This window comes from Tachypleus tridentatus, chromosome 10 (genome assembly GCF_004210375.1).
Source record: "Tachypleus tridentatus isolate NWPU-2018 chromosome 10, ASM421037v1, whole genome shotgun sequence".
NCBI lineage: Eukaryota > Metazoa > Arthropoda > Merostomata > Xiphosura > Limulidae > Tachypleus > Tachypleus tridentatus.
In genome coordinates this window covers 57007917-57028360 of record NC_134834.1, presented here as the reverse complement: position 1 = coordinate 57028360, position 20444 = coordinate 57007917, and the positions used below count along the sequence as shown (strand labels likewise).

At 32.9% G+C, this 20444-nt stretch overlaps 1 protein-coding gene across 2 annotated transcripts in view; it reads left to right on the top strand.

Annotated features, from left to right (window-relative positions):
- Window positions 1–1938: 1938 nt before the first annotated feature.
- The window catches only part of LOC143229355 (uncharacterized), a 29043-nt gene continuing 10537 nt past the window's right edge, over window positions 1939–20444 (top strand). The window contains exons 1-3 of one of the 2 annotated variants that reach the window (XM_076461573.1): window positions 1939–2017; window positions 6934–7069; window positions 17776–18046. The gene's annotated coding sequence lies outside the window, so the exon portion shown is untranslated. Of the gene's footprint in view, window positions 2018–6933; window positions 7070–17456; window positions 18047–20444 lie in introns of those variants that run through there. The other variant, XM_076461574.1, reaches the window with a different exon arrangement.

Genomic DNA, 20444 nt, shown 5'->3' with positions numbered 1-20444 from the left:
AAATTTATATTAAGATTTCAAATAAGTTAACAATGGAAGCTGTGTTGTTTTACGAAGCATCTTGAAACCCTGAAGAAAGAATGGACTATATTTACGTTTAGTTCTTTATCGCGTTTCTGCTGTTGACTGAAATGCAAACATAGAATATCTTTTCCGGCACCCGTAACAGCCTCAGCTACACTGCTATGTTGTTTATGTGCCTACATTTTTTGAACACAAGAAAATCTATTCTAGAATAAATTATTGGCATAGATATGACACACAAAGCACTTCAGTTATATATACACCTACATAATCTCAGCTGAGAAGCACACTATATATAACTCAAGAACATTCTTGTATAGATCTTGATGAGTTTTTCAGCTCACATTATTTAAATAACCACTACAAAGATTGTAGTATTTTGCGTCCACCGATGGAAGAGCAATATTAAAATTCAAAGTTGGATTCCCTGTGGTTAGCACAGCTAAGACAAACCATTGTATAATGTTTGTGATAAAACAACGATAATACTAACAACAATATTTTATGACATTTAATATTATTTCCAGTCATCATGAAGTTGTGAGGTGTAGTGTTTCATGGCGCAAAGCAACTAGGCTATCTGGGCCCGTCATAAAGTTACATCAAAATATATATATTTTGAAACCCACATTTATTTTTCTATACTATAAATATTAAAAAGTTAAATAACGCCAAAATGAAATATTACATTCTTTAACATCTATCATAATTGTGCTTTCATAAATAATCTTTGAAAATATATTTACAGCGACGTTATCGTTTTCAAATACTTAATGATTTTAAAAAAATATAAATATTTCCAATACTTTTTGTACTCTTACATAAAAATTTCCATAAAAATTAAAAACTAGAATTTTCTCATTCTAATGAATGCCAACACATATAAAATAACATAACACTGGTAAAATATATGTGAACTATAAACTTATAAGTGCTGTCCTACACAGCAATTTAATGTTAATTAATTATGATACTTTCGTATTGCTTGTGGTGAGATGTTGTATCAGTTTCGAAGGATAGCATATAATAGGTTTACAAGACTAACTAACATAAATTTGAATGATAATGTTTTAAAATCATTTTATAAACTTTAAGTTTATAAATAAAATTTCTACTTCCTTTCTTATATTTTAAGTTTTAAAACCGATATATACATTTCAAGAAATCTCTTCTAGGTTAAAGAAAAAATATCTCCGTCTACATCTTTTCACTTTTTTTTTATAATACAATAACTTCTTTTTCTCTTCATTGGGTTTCTTTACAGTTTGAATAGCTACTGTGTTCATAAAGGTGTTTAGATAATGTTACGGTATATGTTTTTGTCCGTTTCAAGCGCAAAGTTATTCAATGGACTGTATACGCTGTGTCTGTAGCAGGGATTGAACCTTGAATTGTATATTTATAGACCATCATAACCGTTAACCACTAAAGGTGTTAGGATATGGTTAGACAGAAGACAATGTGGTGATTGATCCATCAACCAGTAGCATAACATGAGAGTTTTACAGTCTGTTATAAACGATATTAGGCGTGGATTTGTTTCTTTGGAATTAAGCACAAAGTTACGCAATGGGCTATCTGTGCTCTGCCCACCACATGTATCGAAACAGGTTTCCTAGAGTTGTAAATCCTCAGATATTCCACTGTGCCACTAGAGGGGTGGGGACATTAAGCGTGGGATAAGTACAAAAGGTTTCTCTTGAGTAGTTTTTTTTTATTAGAAAAATAAACGATCAAAACACTAGAATCAGTTGAACTGTACACATATTCTTTCAGAGGTTTTGTGTAATCATGCATACAGCTAAGTAGAATATGTTTTTCTGTTTATATACTGAGGTTATTCAGGGTTATACTGATGCCGACGGCATCCTTTACGAGATATACGTTCTGCGCTTCTTCTCAAAACTGCACCCCTCTCACCGTGGCACAGCGGAATGTCTACGGACTTACAAGCTAGAAACCGGGTTTAATACCCGTGGTAGGCAAAATACAGGTAACTAATTCATTGTCTAGCTTTGTGCTTAACTAAAAATAAATAAGACCTTCTCAAAAATTCGAATCTCTCCTTGTCTTCAAAGATATAGTCTCGCCCCTCCGACAGGCTTTGTAGGGCTTTTAAAGATGTTATTACAGGACTTTATATACAGTTCTGTATTCAACAAAATGTCATAAATTTATGTGCGCAAAATAATTATTTGACTAGATTCTGGTATTTATATTGGGTACGTAATGACTATATATACATTATTTACAATAGCTGTTTCTTTTATACAATAAATAGCGTGTAGCATGCAATACGTGTAATCAACAGATTATAAATATTTTATTAAATGTGAAATATCTCGTGTTCTAGATACTTAACTTTTTTTGCTATTAACTAATGAGTTAAAAGTTTATTTATATATGATGACATATTTTTTGTATATAACGGACAATTAAAGGAGCGGTTTTAAAACATTCACATTTTGTAAACATAAAAATATGGCAATTCAGCTTTCAAGTAGTTCATGTTTTATGCGAAAGAGGACAGGGCAGTCAAGAGTAAAATACACTCCAGAATGTTACATAAAGATTGGAAGAGATCTACAGAGCACGTGACACGCCCAAATAGATCCCAACCATGATGAATATTACATAAAATATAACAAAATGCTTAACTGTTCTGTACATAAAATGCAAATGTTAAATGCAAGTACGTACGTTAATTCTAACGAGTTTATTGTGTTTTATTACTACAGTCGATATTTTCTAAAATACCAGTATCTTTTTGGTTTTTGCCCTCCAGTGGCACAGTGTTTCAACACCCATGGTGGGCAGAGCACAGATAGCCCATTGTTTAGCTTTATATTAAATTCTAATCAATCAATCAATCTTATGTGTTTTTAATAAATCGTATACGTTTACACAATTACTGCACTTATAACATTAGTAGGAAAGACCATTTATCTATTCATTTTTTATCTTAGACATACAAATTTAAGCTTATTGTTATCAATAACACATACAAATTAAGATACATTTCAATAAAGATGTAAAATGAACAATTATTCATCTGAATAATTTCGTCAACTTCTTAACAAATTCAGATATCCCCATAATTTTTACATTCATAGATACAGTTGGATATTTGCAACAGATATGCGTCTCCATTTTAGCGTTATAAGTTCAAGAACTTGCCGATGAACCACCGGAGTGACAATGTTTAATAATTTTATGTAAATGCTTGAATTAATTACATGATCATACACATTAGTGATAAAATTATACTAAAATTGTGTATCTTTTTTTTTTTTAAACTCCTTGTTCATTTCATGATACTTAGAGAACTAAATTACTGGTTATATTATACTGTTTATTATATTGTTTTGTTTAAATGTTTAAATAACGTGTCGATAAATATGCATTTGTTTGTTTCCTTGGATCTCAGACAATGCTATTCAAAGACCACTAATTGTAGATATTGTTTTTGTTTGTTTTTGAATTTCGCACAAAGCTACACAAGGGCTATCTGTGCTAGCCATCCCTAATTTAGCAGCGTAAGACTAGAGGGAAGGCAGCTAGTCGTCATCACCCACCGCCAACTCTTGGGCTACTCTTTTACCAACGAATAGTGAGATTGACCGTCACATTATAACGCCCCCACGGCTAAAAGAGTGAGCATGTTTGATGCAACCGGGATTCGAACCCGCGACCTTCATATTACGTGTCGAACGCCTTAACCCATGCCGGGGCAGCTGTATATAATTTATAAGTGATCAACTAGAGGAAGCTACTGAACATTTCCCATTGTAACTTCCTGATAAACTGCACATCAAATGATAAGGACTATAAAGTACTTCATTTATTTGGCAATAAGCACAAAGTTACACAATGGACTCTCTGTGCTTTGCCCATCACGGGTATCGAAATCCGATTTTTAGCTGGGTGAGTCCGCAAACATACTGCTGTACCACTGGTGTGATACAAAGTAGAATGAAGGAATATGTTATATATGAATTATAATAGTAATTAAGTAGTTATTTAAAACATGTTTTTTCTTAAAGACGATACAACAGCTTAGTTAATATATGACAATAGCATTGTTCCGTTTTTTTACCACACGTGTTTTTGTGGGAAAATAATATAAAGAAAGACTACAAAAGAGTGCGTTCAGTTGTAACACATTATTTTCTGGGGACGAGAAACCCACTTGAAGTAAAAATGTATTATCAAGACGGCTAGTATGGATAATAAAACCTTACTTAAAATAAAGTGCAAAACAACGTTTCGACCTTCTTAGATGATCTTCAGGTTAACAAAGAGAGTTTGGAATCAACCGTTGCCGGACACATGTCTTAGGAACGAGAGTGTAAACGGGTATGGAATTGTAGGGGGCGCTGCAGTTAGATGTCAGGTTGTTAATTAGCATAGGTATAAAGGTGTTCCTTTATGCAATGTAAATACAATGCAACAACTGTCACAATTTCTGTATTGGAGAAACTAGCGGAAACACGGAAACCAGATTAAAAGAACAAAAAAAAACACCTTCACACGTTTCTGAACAATGCAAATCAAATAAACACAACATAACCGTGAAAAACACTCAGATACTTGGTAGAGAAACAAATATAAACAAACGCAAAATCAAAGAAGTCCTACTTATACAACAACTCAAACCAGTATAAAACCCGAATTGTTTAAATAAAATTTCATACGACTCTACTCATTTGACGTGTGCCCCATTACAAAAATGTAACTATAAGGTAAAGTAGTTAAGGAAATATTCCAGGCAAAGATATTCCAAAATAATGGGATATTTTGGATTTAAGGCCTAAAAAGGGATTTTTTTTATCTGAAAAGTTGTTCTAATTGTTAAAATAGAAACAGGTTCACAAAACATATTTTAAAATAAAATTCCAGCTATTATTTATGTTATAATGTATCAATAATGAGCTATTTTCACTAACTTTCCAGCATTATTTTCCAACATTCGACCTTCTATAAGTCTCCTACGTGCTTTGTAACATAAATGTTCCTCTAACATTTAATAACAGTTTTGTAACATAACACTCGGGTCTCAAAGGAAATTTAAATTCCTGCTAATTTTTTTTCTAAAATAATCTTTTTATCACTAATGAATATCTTAAACATTAATGTTTCGAATACTAAATATAGCGTGATCACTGTGAATATGTAGCAAAATTTATATGATGGAATAACTAAGCCAGTCAGCGAAAATTATAACATTTTAACAATGTTTGGTAAAATATCAAAATTATAAAAAAACAACGTGTAGTGTATAACATTCCTTATTAAAAATTACTATTATACTGATATTTCTCTTGAAATAATGCGAAATAAAACAATGCATTAAAGAAAACGAAATATAAAATTGTAGTGAGGAATTATTCATTCCTGTCGTAAACTTGTCCCTGATGATGAATGTATATTTTAAAATTCCTTTATAATTGTACCTGTTATAATACAATACATACAAATCTCATTCTTGTAAAATATAACAGCATTTGGTTGGGTTTTCTAATCATTAGATTATTTGTATTTTCAAATTTGACAATAAATTAGATATAGAAAACATGTCGAGCAGACATAACGTGCCAAAAGTAAATGAAATACAATAGAGCTTTACACTGTGGGTTTGTTGGTATACCCTAAGAGCGACGGTAAAATTTCATTATTAAATTGGAGAAGTGCAAGAGATTGCATTGGGTAGTGTTAATTAATTACCTTCCCTTTTGTCTGTTACTGTAACGCAATAACTATGCTAAGAAAGATAAATTATGTCTTGTTAAACGTAGTATTTACAGAAACTAATATATTATTTATGTAACAGGATTCCATCTTGCTAAATACACAGAATATTTACTTATCACTAATTATCACTATAAATGCATTTTTTACAGAAATTTCTCATATTTATTTTTTTAATTCTATTAATTATATATTTTCTTACAAATAAGAACTGCAATCACCCATTTTTATGTCATATTAACAAACTGTTATTTAGGTGAAGGTATGAAACGTATTTCTAATTTCCAACCAAAAATCGTCTTCTAAAAATCTTAGATAACTTTGCATTCTATGATACACACAAAAATAGTCATATTTTCAACAAAAGAATACTTTCAGTAACTGAACGTATATGCATTAAGTTGGGCAAATAGATTAAGAAATAGTCAAAATCATTTTTCTGATACAAAATTAGTGATTATAATAATGTAGAAATTCAGCCTTTTTACTTTGTTTTGATATTGTCCAAGATAAAAAAGATATTCCATACAACAAAAAAATCATAATAATAAAATATTTGAAATCTATATCACAGAAGATATTAGGCAAAATTTTAAAGTAACTCTTGGAGTAGGTGTGAAATACATGAAAGTTATACATTTGTAAAATGTATATGTTTTCACTAGGATATATTTTATTTATTACGTTTAAAGATGTAACATCCTTCTATGGAGTTATGCTTCTTAAAAAAAGCTATGGTATAATGTTATTTAATCTATCCTTACATTGTGTATCTTTAAGTAATCTAATAACGAAAAGAGAAAAAAAATATATGTGTTTCTTCTAAACCTAAATACTTGATATTTGAAACTTGAAAACAGTAACAATAATACTAATTTGGTATCAACTGTGATTATCTTTAAAATTCAGGAGAGTAAACATAATAGCTTTCACATGGAAACATTAAAAATATTAATTATAGTATTATGTAAAAATTAAAACCAAAAGTAATTAATTTTTGAATCATATACCATTGTTCAAAAACTCATTACCAGAAAATGTAATATACACCACACTAAATGATCAACAACATAAAAGCTATAATTTCCAGGGGTGTTATATGTGCATAAAAAACAGCATGTATTGAGCTCCATACATATAATGTCAATTTTTTTGTTTAAGCTTTTAGTATTCAAAAGTTATTTGTGACGGGCAAGGAACAAAGAACAATGGAATAAAATTATTCGATCCTCAGAGCTAAGGAGAACAGCAAGACTGATTGATTGATAGTCATGCATTACGAAACTCTGAGCTCTAGGTAAGGTTTTAAAGTGGTAAAATCTATATTAGGAAGGAATAAATATTTAAGTTATTATCATTGCGTTGCATTTATGTTTGCTTTACATAAAAGTATAATAGTAGGCTGAACAGTAAAAATAAAGTAATGATGTGATGTAATCTATCAGGTTATCCCTTAAGTTATGTCCGATTTTGGGTTCAGAAAAAAAAAAAAAAAAGATTTCAAACACTATGTTATTTAATCAATAATGTATGTTTCATTATTATTAATTATTTCCTGCCAACGATTGACAATCCTCTGAATGCCATTGCTATAAAATTATTGGGGTTTGGAGAAAAAGAATATAGAGAGGGTAGTTTTGATATCTTCATGTGTTCCAAGCTCTTTTCCATCACAATAATTCCGCAGACTTCAGAATAGATGATAATCAGATGGAACAATGTCTGGAGAACGAGGAAAATGTGGAAGTTTTTCCCAGTCTAGCTCTTTAATCTTTGCAGGTGTGATCCTTACTGTATTGGGCTGTGCATTATTCTGGTGTAACACAATACCTTTACGATTGATCAAAGCAGCCTCTTTTCTTACAGTCCAACATTCAAGCACTCTAACTGTTGACAAAAGAAGTTTGATGTAATCATTACATTAAGTGGAAGTGCATCAAAGTGAATCACACCAGCAATATCTCATCAAACGCTTAACAATACTTTCCTAAGATGGAGGTCCATTTTGGGCTTGTATTAGCCAGTTTACCTGCACTGAGCCATTGTCTGCAACGCTTAAAACTTTTATAAAATATCCATTTTTCATCTCCAATCACTAACCTTTCCAAAAGGATGAGTTACATTCACGAGAGTGCAGAGAAGTGCAAATGTTCATTCTTGCTCTAAGGTTGGCTACTTTCAAATCATGGGGAACCCATTTCCCAAGTTTTGACACCTTTCCAAGTTATTGGAGATGATGGTTAACTGTCGAATGGTTTGAGTTAAGCATCTATGCTAGTTCTTCAACTGTTACAGCACAATATTCATCAAGTGCAGCCAAAAGCAAATCATTATTAAACTCAACAGGTCGACATGAACGTGGTACATCTCTTAAACTGTAATCACCTGATCTCAACTTTTGAAACCACCTTCAACATTTTCTTTCATTAAGAGACTCCGCACCATAAACACCTTGAATGTTTAGTGTAGTTTCTGCTACACTATTACCTTTTTTAAACTGATAAAGCATTATATGCCAAATACAAAATTCTAAACAAGCCAAACCAAAAAATATGTGTATATGTATATATATATATATTAGGTAAGTATTTTTATGTACAAAAAATTACTGCGTTTACTTTTATTTGACAAAACTGTTCTCAACTTTTCTTTAAAATAATATTTTACTTTAACACTAAATTTCGAGAAACACAGCGCTTATATCAGTGTTAGCCTACGAAAAACTTCTAAACATTGCTCTGTAGTTTGATCTTTTATACACATGAATATAATTCTAGTTTTATGCTCAAGTAATCAAGTAAATGTACTCATTAACGTAACACTGTACTTCTTTGTTTCGTAAGGAGTTTAGTCTTCTCAAAAGGATCGCATAAAAATCAATAAGGGGAATGAAACATATGTTTACAAAATGTTGTATAATTAAAACAACTTTTTTACAGACCTCTGCACGAACTTCACATGAGACTTAGAAAATTTGAAACTGACGTTGCTGTAACAACTTATTCATTTGATTTTATTAGAAGTTTGTACATTTGTAGTAATTTAGTTCAATTACTGTGTAACTATAGATATATATACTGCTTGCAAAAATCTTAAGGCCAATAAAGAAAAAATATGAATTTTGCGCTGTTAGACTCAACCACTTATTTCAGTAGAGCTTCGAAAGATGAAAATAAGAAAAGAGAAAATAAAACTAAAAAAAAACCTTTTATCATTTAATAGGGAGAATGTGAACATTATGAAATTAGCCAAAATACTAGTTGGTCAAAAGTTTAAGACCATACCAAAGAGAAGCCCTAAACAGGGAAGGAAATGCCCAACAAGAGGTCTCAGTAGTGAGTTGCACGGCCGTCATTGCGAATAATTTCAAACATTCGCTTTGGCACGGTTGATATAAGCGTTTGCAGAAGACTGGCTAGAATATCATTCCAAATAGAAAAGATGGCTTCACGAAGATCATGCACTGTTTGGAATCGACGTCCGTTTCTATTGCCATCCACCCCCAAACATTTTCAATGGAGTTCAGTTCGGGCGAATACGCTGGATGGTCCAAAAGAATCACGTTATTCGCCATGAAACAGTCCTTTGTCCTGCGGGCATTGTGGATTGTAGCGCTGTCCTGCTGAAAGATCCAGTCATTTCCACACAAGCGAGGGCCTTCAATCAATAAGGATGCTCCCTCCAACATGCCAATGTATCCAGCTGCTATTTGACGCCCCTGTATAACCTGAAGCTCCATTGTTCCATGGAAGGAGAAAGCACCCCAGATCATAATGGAACCTCCTCCGCTGTGTCGTGTAGAAAATGTCTTCGGTGGGATATCCTTATCGTGCCAGTAACGTTGAAAGACAGAGAACAAAACCTTCTTCCACTTTTCTACGTCCCATGTTTGGTGCTTCTCAGCAAAGTTTAACCGAGCTGTTTCGTGGTGTGGAAGAATGCGTGGCCTTTGAAGACGTTTACGGTTTTTAAAGCCTTTCTCTCGTAGATGCCGTCTAATTGTTCTTGAACTGCATTCTGCGTCCGTAAGGGCGTTAATCTTGTTCGACGATCGGCCTATGTTTTATCGGACAACCTGTCGAATCCTCCTGCTCAACGCCGGCGAAATTTTCTTGGGCCGACCACTTAAAATACTCGTTCCGTATCTCTCAGAGTCTTTTAAGAAATTTGCAACAGCAGCTTTAGTACGCCCAATCTCACCAGCGATGGCACGTTGAGAGAGACCTTGCTTTTGCAGCTCAACAACTCTGCCACGTTCAAACTCTGTCAACGTTTTAACCTTTGCCATGTTTTTATCCAATGTAACACAGGAGATGTCAGTACGAGATGTTGACAACACTAATGCTTGAACACAAGTGACTAAATTTCGTTACGTGTTTACCGATTAACGCTTCGTTTCAGTATGGTCTTAAATTTATGAACAGTTAGTATTTAGACTAATTTCACAGTGTTCACATTTTTCCTATTAAATGCTAAAAAAGTTTTTCATTTTTATTTTCCCTTTTCTTATTGTCACCTTTCAAAGCTCTACTGAAATAAGTGGTTGAGTCTAACAACACAAAATGCATATTTTTTCTTTATGTTTATTAGTCTTAAGATTTTGACCAGCACTATATATATAAATTATCGAATATAATACCATTAAATACCTGAATTGTCCATAGGCGATTAAAGGCGGCACTATAAAACAATAATGAACTTAATACAAAACAAAAACATCATTATAATAACACCAAATTCCAGAGTTATTCTTCTATTACCAGTCCTCTTTGTTATCCTTAAGTCATAATGATAATAAACACACAAACCTAAGATAATTTAGTATCTAACCTTGAAATCATACCAGTTATAATAAATTCATTTTTTTAATTGGGTGAATTTTATCAAGAAACAAACTTCAATAATAATTCGCTTTCCACATGTCGGGCTGGACGAAGGAGAGAATGCCCTAATGGTCAGCATGCAAAGATATGAATCGAATTGTAAGCGGTTCCAGCCGCAATTTACTGCCAAACACGTTTTACACCTTCATCAGTGGAAGATATTTCCGCTATTCGGTAAAGAGTATAGCTCTACATGCTGTTGTTTGGTTGATTCTTTCTGATCTCAGTTCTATATATAAAGTTGATTACGTCTGAGTTGTTTGTTCGTTTGTTTTGAATTTCGCGTCATGCAACACAAGGGCTGGCTATATGTGGTAGCCGTCCATAATTTAGCATTGTAAGACTAGAGGGAAGGCAGATAGTTATCATCACCAACCGCCAACTTTTGGGTTACTCTTTTACCTATGAATAGTAAGATTGACCGCACATTATAACGCGAGCATGTTTGGTGTGAAGGGGATTAGAACCCCTAACCTTCAGACTACGAGTCGAGCGCCCTAACCACCTGGCCATATCAGGCGGACTTTACCTCTTAGCTTAACATAAGGTGTCGTTTAGGTTATAAATATGCATGTAGGTGAACCAGAAACACCAACAACAGAAATATCGTACCTCGTTTCTTAGTGCTGATGTAACCTTTGTGCTATACTAAGAATAGTTAGAAACATATCAGGTTATATACATAGCTCTCGGATGTTTCTTTTTGTCTTTAATTATTTATTTAATTTGAATTTATTTCTCCCTTTTTTTATTCTCAATATTTTTAGACTTATTACTTTTCATAACTGGAAAATAAAAGTTACAACTCTCATTGATTTGTGTTCGTAACGAAAACCTGACACACTTACAGACGTTAAAAATAATTCAAAAAAGATTCTCTTTCTCAGGAAAAAAAAACAAACTTACATTATTACCTTTTACTAATAACGAATTGATTTTACTCTTTTTCCGAGGCGTGGCATGACCTAGCGCGTTAAGGCGTGCGACTCGTAATCTGAGGGTCGCGGGTTCGCGCCAGAGTCGCGCCCAACATGCTCGCCCTTTCAGCCGTAGGGGCGTTATAATGTGACGGTCAATCCCACTATTTGTTGGTAAAAGAGCAGCCCAAGAGTTGGCGGTGGGTGGTGATGACTAGCTGCCTTCCCTCGTCTTACACTGCTAAATTAGGGACGGCTAGCACAGATAGCCCTCGAGTAGCTTTGTGCGAAATTCCAAAACCAAACCAAACTCTTTTCCCGCTTATTAAATAAAAATATTTTAGTTTAAAATTAATTTTATGCTATTTTTACTGTTTTTATATGTCAATTTCTAGAGACATTTTTACTACAAGTATCTTATTATGATCTTGCTGTTTTTCTGTTTTCTTTATGCAATACTCTTGTTTTTATTGTAGTTCTTTTACACGAAATTTGTTTGTTCACAAGTGAGTTATGCATTATAACGACCCTACCGTTCAATCAGCATGAACTATAAAATTAAAACTTATTTAGATTGTTTGTTTGCTTTTGAATTTTGCGCAAAGCTACACGAAGGCCATCTACGCTAGCCATCCCTAATTTAGCAGTGTAAGACTAGAGGAAAGGCAGCTAGTCATCACCACAGCCAACTCTTGAGCTACTCTTTTATCAACGAATAGTGGGATTGACTGTCACATTATAACGCCCCTACGGCTGAAAAGGCGAGCATATTGGTGTGACGGGGATTTGAACCCACGACCGTTAGATTAGGAGTGGAGTGCCTTAACCATGTGGCCATACCGGGCAGTTTAAATGTGAGAACCATGTCGTCGATGGTAAATCAGGATTCGACAAGATTTGCTGGTAGAAAAACGGATTGGTTTGTTTCTTTGTGGTAAAGCACAGAGCTACCTAATAGGCTATCTGTGCTGTGCTAACCCTGAATATCGAAACCAGGTTTCTAGTGTTATAATTTTGCAGACTTCCACTGTACCACTTAGGTACAACAGTTTGGCAGAGATAATGATAGATCTCGTCGCGGTTAAAGTTTCATTATTTCATTTTCTATAGTGATTTTTTCTACAATATGTTAAACTGAGATTGTGCAAACGACTTTTCTGGCGAAGTTCGATTATAATCAATTATATTATTTTATTTGGCTTATTGAAGCTGTAGAAAAGTAAAAAATAAAACATGCTTTCTTCTGAAATGCTTTTATTGTAAAAATTGTCAGTGAAAGTTGATGTTAGGATATGCCAATAATGTGCTTCTTCACTATTTAGGACCGCGGTTCGTAGTTTGGCATCCTCTGAGTTAAAAAAAATCAAGTAGTCGTTTTTATATGTGTAGAAATGGTGTTATGATCTACTTATTACATTATTTATTTGGTTCCATAGGTTTTTCCGTGAGAAGGGTGTATAATAATATTTTAACCCTACTACCTTCGCTACATGTATATCTGTTGTCAAACGATTCGTTTCACTCAGTACCAGAGCTTATCAGTTCAACTGTGATCTAACAAAAATATTTTTGGTCGCAACACCATTTAAACAAGCCTTTCCCTGTTTTAGGTTTTCATGTATTGTTGATATAGCATAAAGTCTTGTTTTTTAATAAACATTATTCATTTGTTGGCAAATTAGTGTAACTTGTACTGAAAATATAAAACAATTAATTCTAGGTTTACATTTTCTCTTAAATGAAAGTAACTTAACCTATTGTAATTCACACGCGCTTTGAGCGTCACCTGCGTAGCTCGTATGTTGAACCGAAACAAGTTCCTATTGCTACGTTCACTTCACAAGCATCAACTCTATATCAAGTACACATAGCTGTGCATCACATGTGACACTCAGGCGCTATAGGATCGTATCCTTTGAATCATATGTGACGAACAGGACAGCGACAGAGATAAATGCCTTTTGTTGAGGAAGTGTGATTATAATGAGTTATATTTACCATAAGATAAAAGTACTGGGGATATTGTATTTTAAAACACCACATTCTTTAAACGATTTCTTGGAGTTTTACTTGGAAAAGTGTATAGTAGTATTTCAATCACACTGTGTCTACAATATATATATATCTACTACCGACGATGCGTTTTGCTGAATACTAGAACTCATCAAGCCAGCTGGGACACAACAAACAAATGTTGGCGATCTTTCATAAATAAGTTCAGCTATCTCAAATTAATAATGTCATTAACGTTATGTTCAATAAACTATATAATATATTACACCACTATTATAATTGTTGTGAGGTTACCAGTGTTTATGCATACGTTTTACTAAAGCACTTCGTATTCGATAATATATTTTAAAAAAGTAGTGCATGAATGACGTAAACGATGGCTCATGTGAGTTTGCACTAATAATAATGCTGAAACTGATGGAATTTGTGGCACTTAATATTTTTACTAGGTGGTGTTTGAAATCCATGTATATCAAATGTCATGTAAAAATAATGTTGTCTGGCGTATATTCGTGAGGAGACATCATAATACACTATACTATTGGGTTGAGGAATAATTCGTGAGCGTTTTATCAAGTTAACAAAATATATTCATAAATGAAACGCTTTCGCAAAATATTTCATGTCATTTGGTAGATAATTTTTTGCTCTAATAGATGGTGTGTTTGATTTTCATATGTCTTTAATTTTTTGCTTTCATTTTCAGTTCATTAAATGGAATGTCAAGTGGACAAAATCGAGCATTTTCGACACCATCTGCTTTTTGCATTTAATTTCTGGCAATTTCGTTTAAAACAATGCATACTATATACCTAGGTATTGCATGAAATAAAGTATCATAATAAATGTTTTGGGTGAAATGTGTTCATGCATTGAAGTATTGTATAGTCTTGCATGTAATGCTTGAATGAAATTATTTAAAAACGCTCACAAATTATTCCTCAACCTAATATTAATATTTTAATAATATTTTGACATGGAAACTATTCATATATTGTTAGCAATCAATGTTTATAATGTCGTATATTAAATATTCTTTTACTGCATTAACAATAAATAATATAAATAAACCACATTTTTTTGTGGTTTAATTAGTTTATTATTATAACATACCACCTCCCAGTTAATGGAGGAAGTATTCAGACTAAAATAAGATTGAAAAAAAACACATAAGTTTTTGAAAATAAGTTTATTTTGTAAATCTATTTTCGAAATCATTTTTTGCAACTGTACCTTTCAATTCGGATGAAATCGTGAGAAAAGACAATAAAATGACCATGTTCAGTGCCAGCAATGTAATACCTAATGGATGGTTTCTAGACAGATTCGTTACATAATACGATTAACCTTGTGGTCACACAGACTCTTAATGACGAGAGACCGCTTAAAATAAAAATGTATCTCAAAACGGTTGTTAATACACATACCAGCCGTTCTGAGATACAACACAGACTGTAGTAATCTTAACCTCATATGGCCAGTTGGGACATGTACGCACTTCTATTACATCTGCTTTTAGTAGCAGTAGCAACATACTTTTAAGAACTCTTCCACAAGGTCAAATTTTGTAAGTGCTTTCTCTTTGTTGAATAATAACTCATTTTGCAAATTCTTTTCTTTTTCTTTGCTGTCTTTTTAAAGACAACGCTGAGTTAGACAGAACTCTCTCGCACGAACTGCAGTGTTAAGTATTTCAGCTTGAAGTATGTGTGAAACCCAAACATGCTGCTCTCTATACAAAGCACGTGAAGATTTCCGTGACTTTGCCAAACGTTTCTATGATTACTAGAAACTTCATGAATCACGAGTACGAAAAACAGATCGTAAGATAAAAATAGGAGTCCAAGGGTTAGTAAATCTAGATTTCTATTAGTTCTACTATATTTGATTTTTTTTCTTTTTCTATTCTATACAGTATTGTAAAAGGTCATCTGATAATATTCTCGTTCTAACTACAGAGTGCATATGGCCTTTAAATTTTACCATGTTTCCAAAGGTTATGGTGCATTAATAATTGCGTGGATAACACTGTTAACAAGTAGAAACTACTAATGTGTCCAAATATTTTCCATTGTACTGGAAAAAATAAACGATTTATAATAAAATAAGTCAACTCAATCAATAAACACAAAAATACAACACGAACTTATAGTTAACAAGCATGAATAATTTAAAAGATCATTTATATAAAGGACACGAGAGAAATTTATGATTAAAATTATTTTTTTTAGTTTAATCATCACATTAATATATTAAACCTTTAATTGAGTATATTGTTACAACTGGTATGCTGTGTATTTTGCAGCGAAGCTCAATTTCACGCATCAAAAATAAATTTACAAATTTCGTCTCTGACAAAGATCGATTTTAGGGTGAGAATCTCCAGATGGGCCAGCAGTAAGACTACAAACTTACAACAATAAAATCAGGGGATTCCATTACCCGGGGCGAACACGGCAAATGGCTCAGCGTCGTTTTATTCTGAAACAAACAAACACTGTGAACTTCGATTGAATAGATACAAATATGAAAAATATGAACCAACGTTTAATATAGTCTGGGTTTATGTGATACTTAGAATGTAATGATAACGCTTGTGCATGATTCTTTATAAACCTGTTTCAGGAAACATAACTTTACATCAGTTATCGAAATACCTAGAGTGTAATAAAATCATCGCTCTTTAGGATACAGTCGAAATACATATAGTGCAACAAAATTATCACCCCATATGACACAGTTGTTATCTATTTCAGGATGCGTCCAGGATAGGCTGCCAACAATAAATCAAACATCTACACGTGTTTGGTAGTCAAAGGACAGAACATGGAATGTTTGTGACTTTGGCATGCTCGTTACTTCGCATGTCATGCAACTTTTCTTACACTCTGCATGTATATAGAAAGAATTATGAGCGTATAAAGTAATTCATCGCCTTACTTCTGTCTATTAAAAACTGAAAGTTTTTACATAATAAACCTTATACAACATTGTCAGATAACAAATTTCACATTATTGTGAAACTGCAAACAAAGACGTTTCGATAAAATAAATTTATTGACTATTTTATGTCACTCTATACATAAACGAATTCTTTGTTGGAATTTAGAGATTTAATTCAGATTCTCTTTTTTTAACAGCAGATTTCATCTTGGTGCCCATTTTATAGTTTGGTTTGTTTGTTTTGCATTTCGCGCAAAGCTACACGAGGGCTGTCTGTGCTAATCGTTCCTAATTTAGCAGTGTAAGACTAGAGGGAAGGTTCCTAATCATCACCACTCACCGCCAACTCTTGAGATACTCTTTTACCAACGAATAGTGGGATTGACCGTCAACTTATAACGCCCCCACGGCTGAAAGGGCGAACACGTTTGGTGTGACGGGGATTCGAGCCCGTGACCCTCGGATTACGAGTCGAGTGCCTTAACCACCTGGCCATGCCGGGTCCCCATTTCAGAGATAAAATACTTTCTACTCGTGATAGGCTGCATTTATTAACCTGTTTTGTTTTTCATTATTTTTAGTCCCATTAGAAGAAATTACCTTTTCATATTCTGAAAAGAGTAAATGATATTTTTCAGATGTAAGATGCTATAGAGTTAAGCACCTTACTTTCTAATTTTTCAGTTACAATTTCTTTTCACATATTAAGCTTAAGAATATTCGTTAAATCTAAGTTGTTTCACTTATTCACATGCCTTTCATGTTCATCTTCATTTGAGTCCAACATGGCCATGTGGGTTAAGGCGTTCGACTCGTAATCTGAGAGTCGCGGGTTCGAATCCCTATTGCACCAAACATGATCGTCCTTTTCCTCCGTGGGGGCGTTATAACGTGACGGACAATCCCACTATTCGTTGGTAAAAGAGTAGCCCAAGAGTTGGCGGTGGGTGGTGATGACTAGCTTCCTACCCTCTCGTCTTACACTGTTAAATTAGGAACGGCTAGTGCAGATAGCCCTCGTGTAACTGTGCGCGAAATTCAAAAACGAGCAAACAAACATCTCAGTTTACACACCACATTTTGTATCCGAAATTTTAACTATTTCTTCTAAACGAGCTACTCTAACTTTTGTCTTCTAGTTATCTGAATGTATATATACTTTTGGTACAAGGATAAATTTCATTTATGATATTACTTTGAATGCCTTTCTTAAAAAGTTTATTTTTGTTTACCTTACTGTGAGTCAGGAGAATTATTATAGAAGCCCTAGAATAAAACAAGGAACTAACAGTCAGTGTGCCAACACGTAGTCTAGTTGCCAAAAGCATCCAGTCGTTCTCTTACTGCATAGTTGAAGGACGAGTGATCGTCTCTTGAATCACCGTTCTAACTGAGTTTCCTTGTTAAGCCTGGAGCGCCTGGATAACATATCGGTCCCACGAAGCGTTGTTGTTACATGCAGACAGAGAAGAGTAAAAATATCTCACTTGACAAAAATATTGGGAGAGTCCTCTGAAGGTAAGATTCTTTATTATCTATAGCGAAAAACTGCAAAATCGTATACTATTTCCTTTCTTTATTTGATCATGAATATTACAAATATAAAAATCGAAAACTTATGTCTGGATTAGCTATGGTTTTGTGTATTGCTAGGTAGGACATGATATCGTACTGATTGATGTTGCAACAAGTTGCGGTTTTATATTTAAAATATTTGTTTTCAGTAATCCTTAACATGTACAGTAAGGCTGGCTCTAGCTTCTATAATAAATCTAAAATCTTTACATAAATTACAACAAACAATTAATTATTATTGTTAATCCATTTGATTCTCAATAGTTTTAGCATTTCATACAATGTCCTAATGACTGTGACGTTGACAATAGTTGGTGTGGTAAAGTTAAGTTTTACTGCTTTCAGTGATGTCGAGAAAACCTACTTGTAGAGAAATATATATGTAAAAACGGCTCGTTTGGGTTGAGAATTTTTTTCGACCTTCTTCGAAACGTTGTTCACTACTCTATGTAACAAAAATTTCTCAATCCAAACGAGCCGTTTTTACATATATGTTTTACTGCTTTGTTACCTGATTTCCAGTAAAAAACGTTTTCATTTTGTTCAACGCAACGCATAACGATACTTTTGCAGCTTACTAAATCGTAAAACGTGCAAATTGTTTACAGTAGCTACTGATATTCATTTATGAAATAAATTATAATACAAAATTTCAATCATATCAGGGCCAAATGTGGTCCAATGATCAGGGTTTCAATTCGGAGAGTCTAAGGTTCGAGACATAATATCATTCTACAGGTACTTCATTTTCAGCTATGGGTGCTGAATTGAGATGAAGTCCTATTATTCAAATCGGGGAATACAATCTGTTGTTGTGACAAGCTTGTTGGCAGACCATTCTTGCCGCTGGTCAAAATTACAGGCAGCTCTACCTTGGTATTCCAACCAGCCTGATGAGGCCTGATGTTGGATGGAATTACACTTTGGCACTGGATATACCATGTGCGTGTAGTTGCCATATTTTTATACATTCATGTTTATTTTAACTCATTATATCATACCATTAAATTTTTAGAAATATCTTACCTAACCTTTTATCCAATGTTTACAAAAACTTTTGTTCAAGTTACAAATTCCAAGTCCGTTCACATCAGAAGTAACTTAACGTGCACAAACATTTAGAATTCATGTTGATACGTAAAGCATCGTGAAAGTAGAATAAACAACATAAGGGAACTAAATTAGGTTTAACGCTTCATCAAACTTTCAATTCCTGTCAAAATTTCTATGACGACTTTTAAGTTTTTAATTTATTTTCATCATTATTATCAAGTAACAACTGAAATAATTTCTATAAATTTCGTGATATATAAAGATTAATAGATAACTATAAAAGTGTTTTGTACAGAATAAGTTTGATATTTTGCAGTTAAGTCCTGCATTAGTCGATAATTCGATAATACCTTTTCTTCTAAAGATTGAAGGGTAAACAGCTTATGATTATTAAAATCAAAATAATGAAGAAGTATTTCTGTGTGGTAAAAGTTTATAATTTATTTGTAGTTTATTTTGTGGTAAAGCCTGAGATTTGCCATAGGAATGTCTGGCTTATCCAGTAAAGTTTTACACAAATACTGTATAACTTACATTCCTAATTTCTATGTATAAAACATCGCTAATATCATCAGTACTATTTTTTTTTTAATTCTTCAATCTTTCATAAAAGCTTTCGCTGAAGGAAGATCTAGAAAGTTATATATATACATGTACACTGCTAACTAAAATCTTAAGACTAATGAACATAAAGAAAAATATGTGTTTTGTGTTGTTAGACTCAACCATTTATTTGAGTAGAGCTTTGAAAGATGACAAAAAGAAAGGGAAAAAATAAAAAACATTTTTTAGCATTTAATAGGGAAAATGTGAACACTATGAAATTAGATATTAACTGGTCAAAATTTTAAGACCATACCAAAAAGAAGTCCTAAACAAGTTTCCCCTTTTCTTATTTTTATCTTTCAAAGCTCTACTTAAATAAAAGGTTGAGTCTAACAACGCAAAATTCATATTTTTTCTTTATATTCATTGGAAAGTTTGTTTCAGAAATAAAACCTTGATGATTTGTTGAATAAATACAAATTTCAAAAACTCTGTTCTAATGGCATACAAAATTCAATAAAACAAAGTGCTGAAGTCCGTTTTTTATTTTTAAAAACACTGTTCCAACCAAGCCTAATGTTTAGTTGAAAACGAAATTCAAAATTTGGAAAATTAAAACAGTCTGTTCGTTCACTTCAACAATAGCTTTGATGCTGCAATTTATAACTGCTCTGACTTTGTGTCAGTCAAAGAAAATTGATAAAAAAGCTTTAGAAAGATATACAGTTAGAAATAACACAAT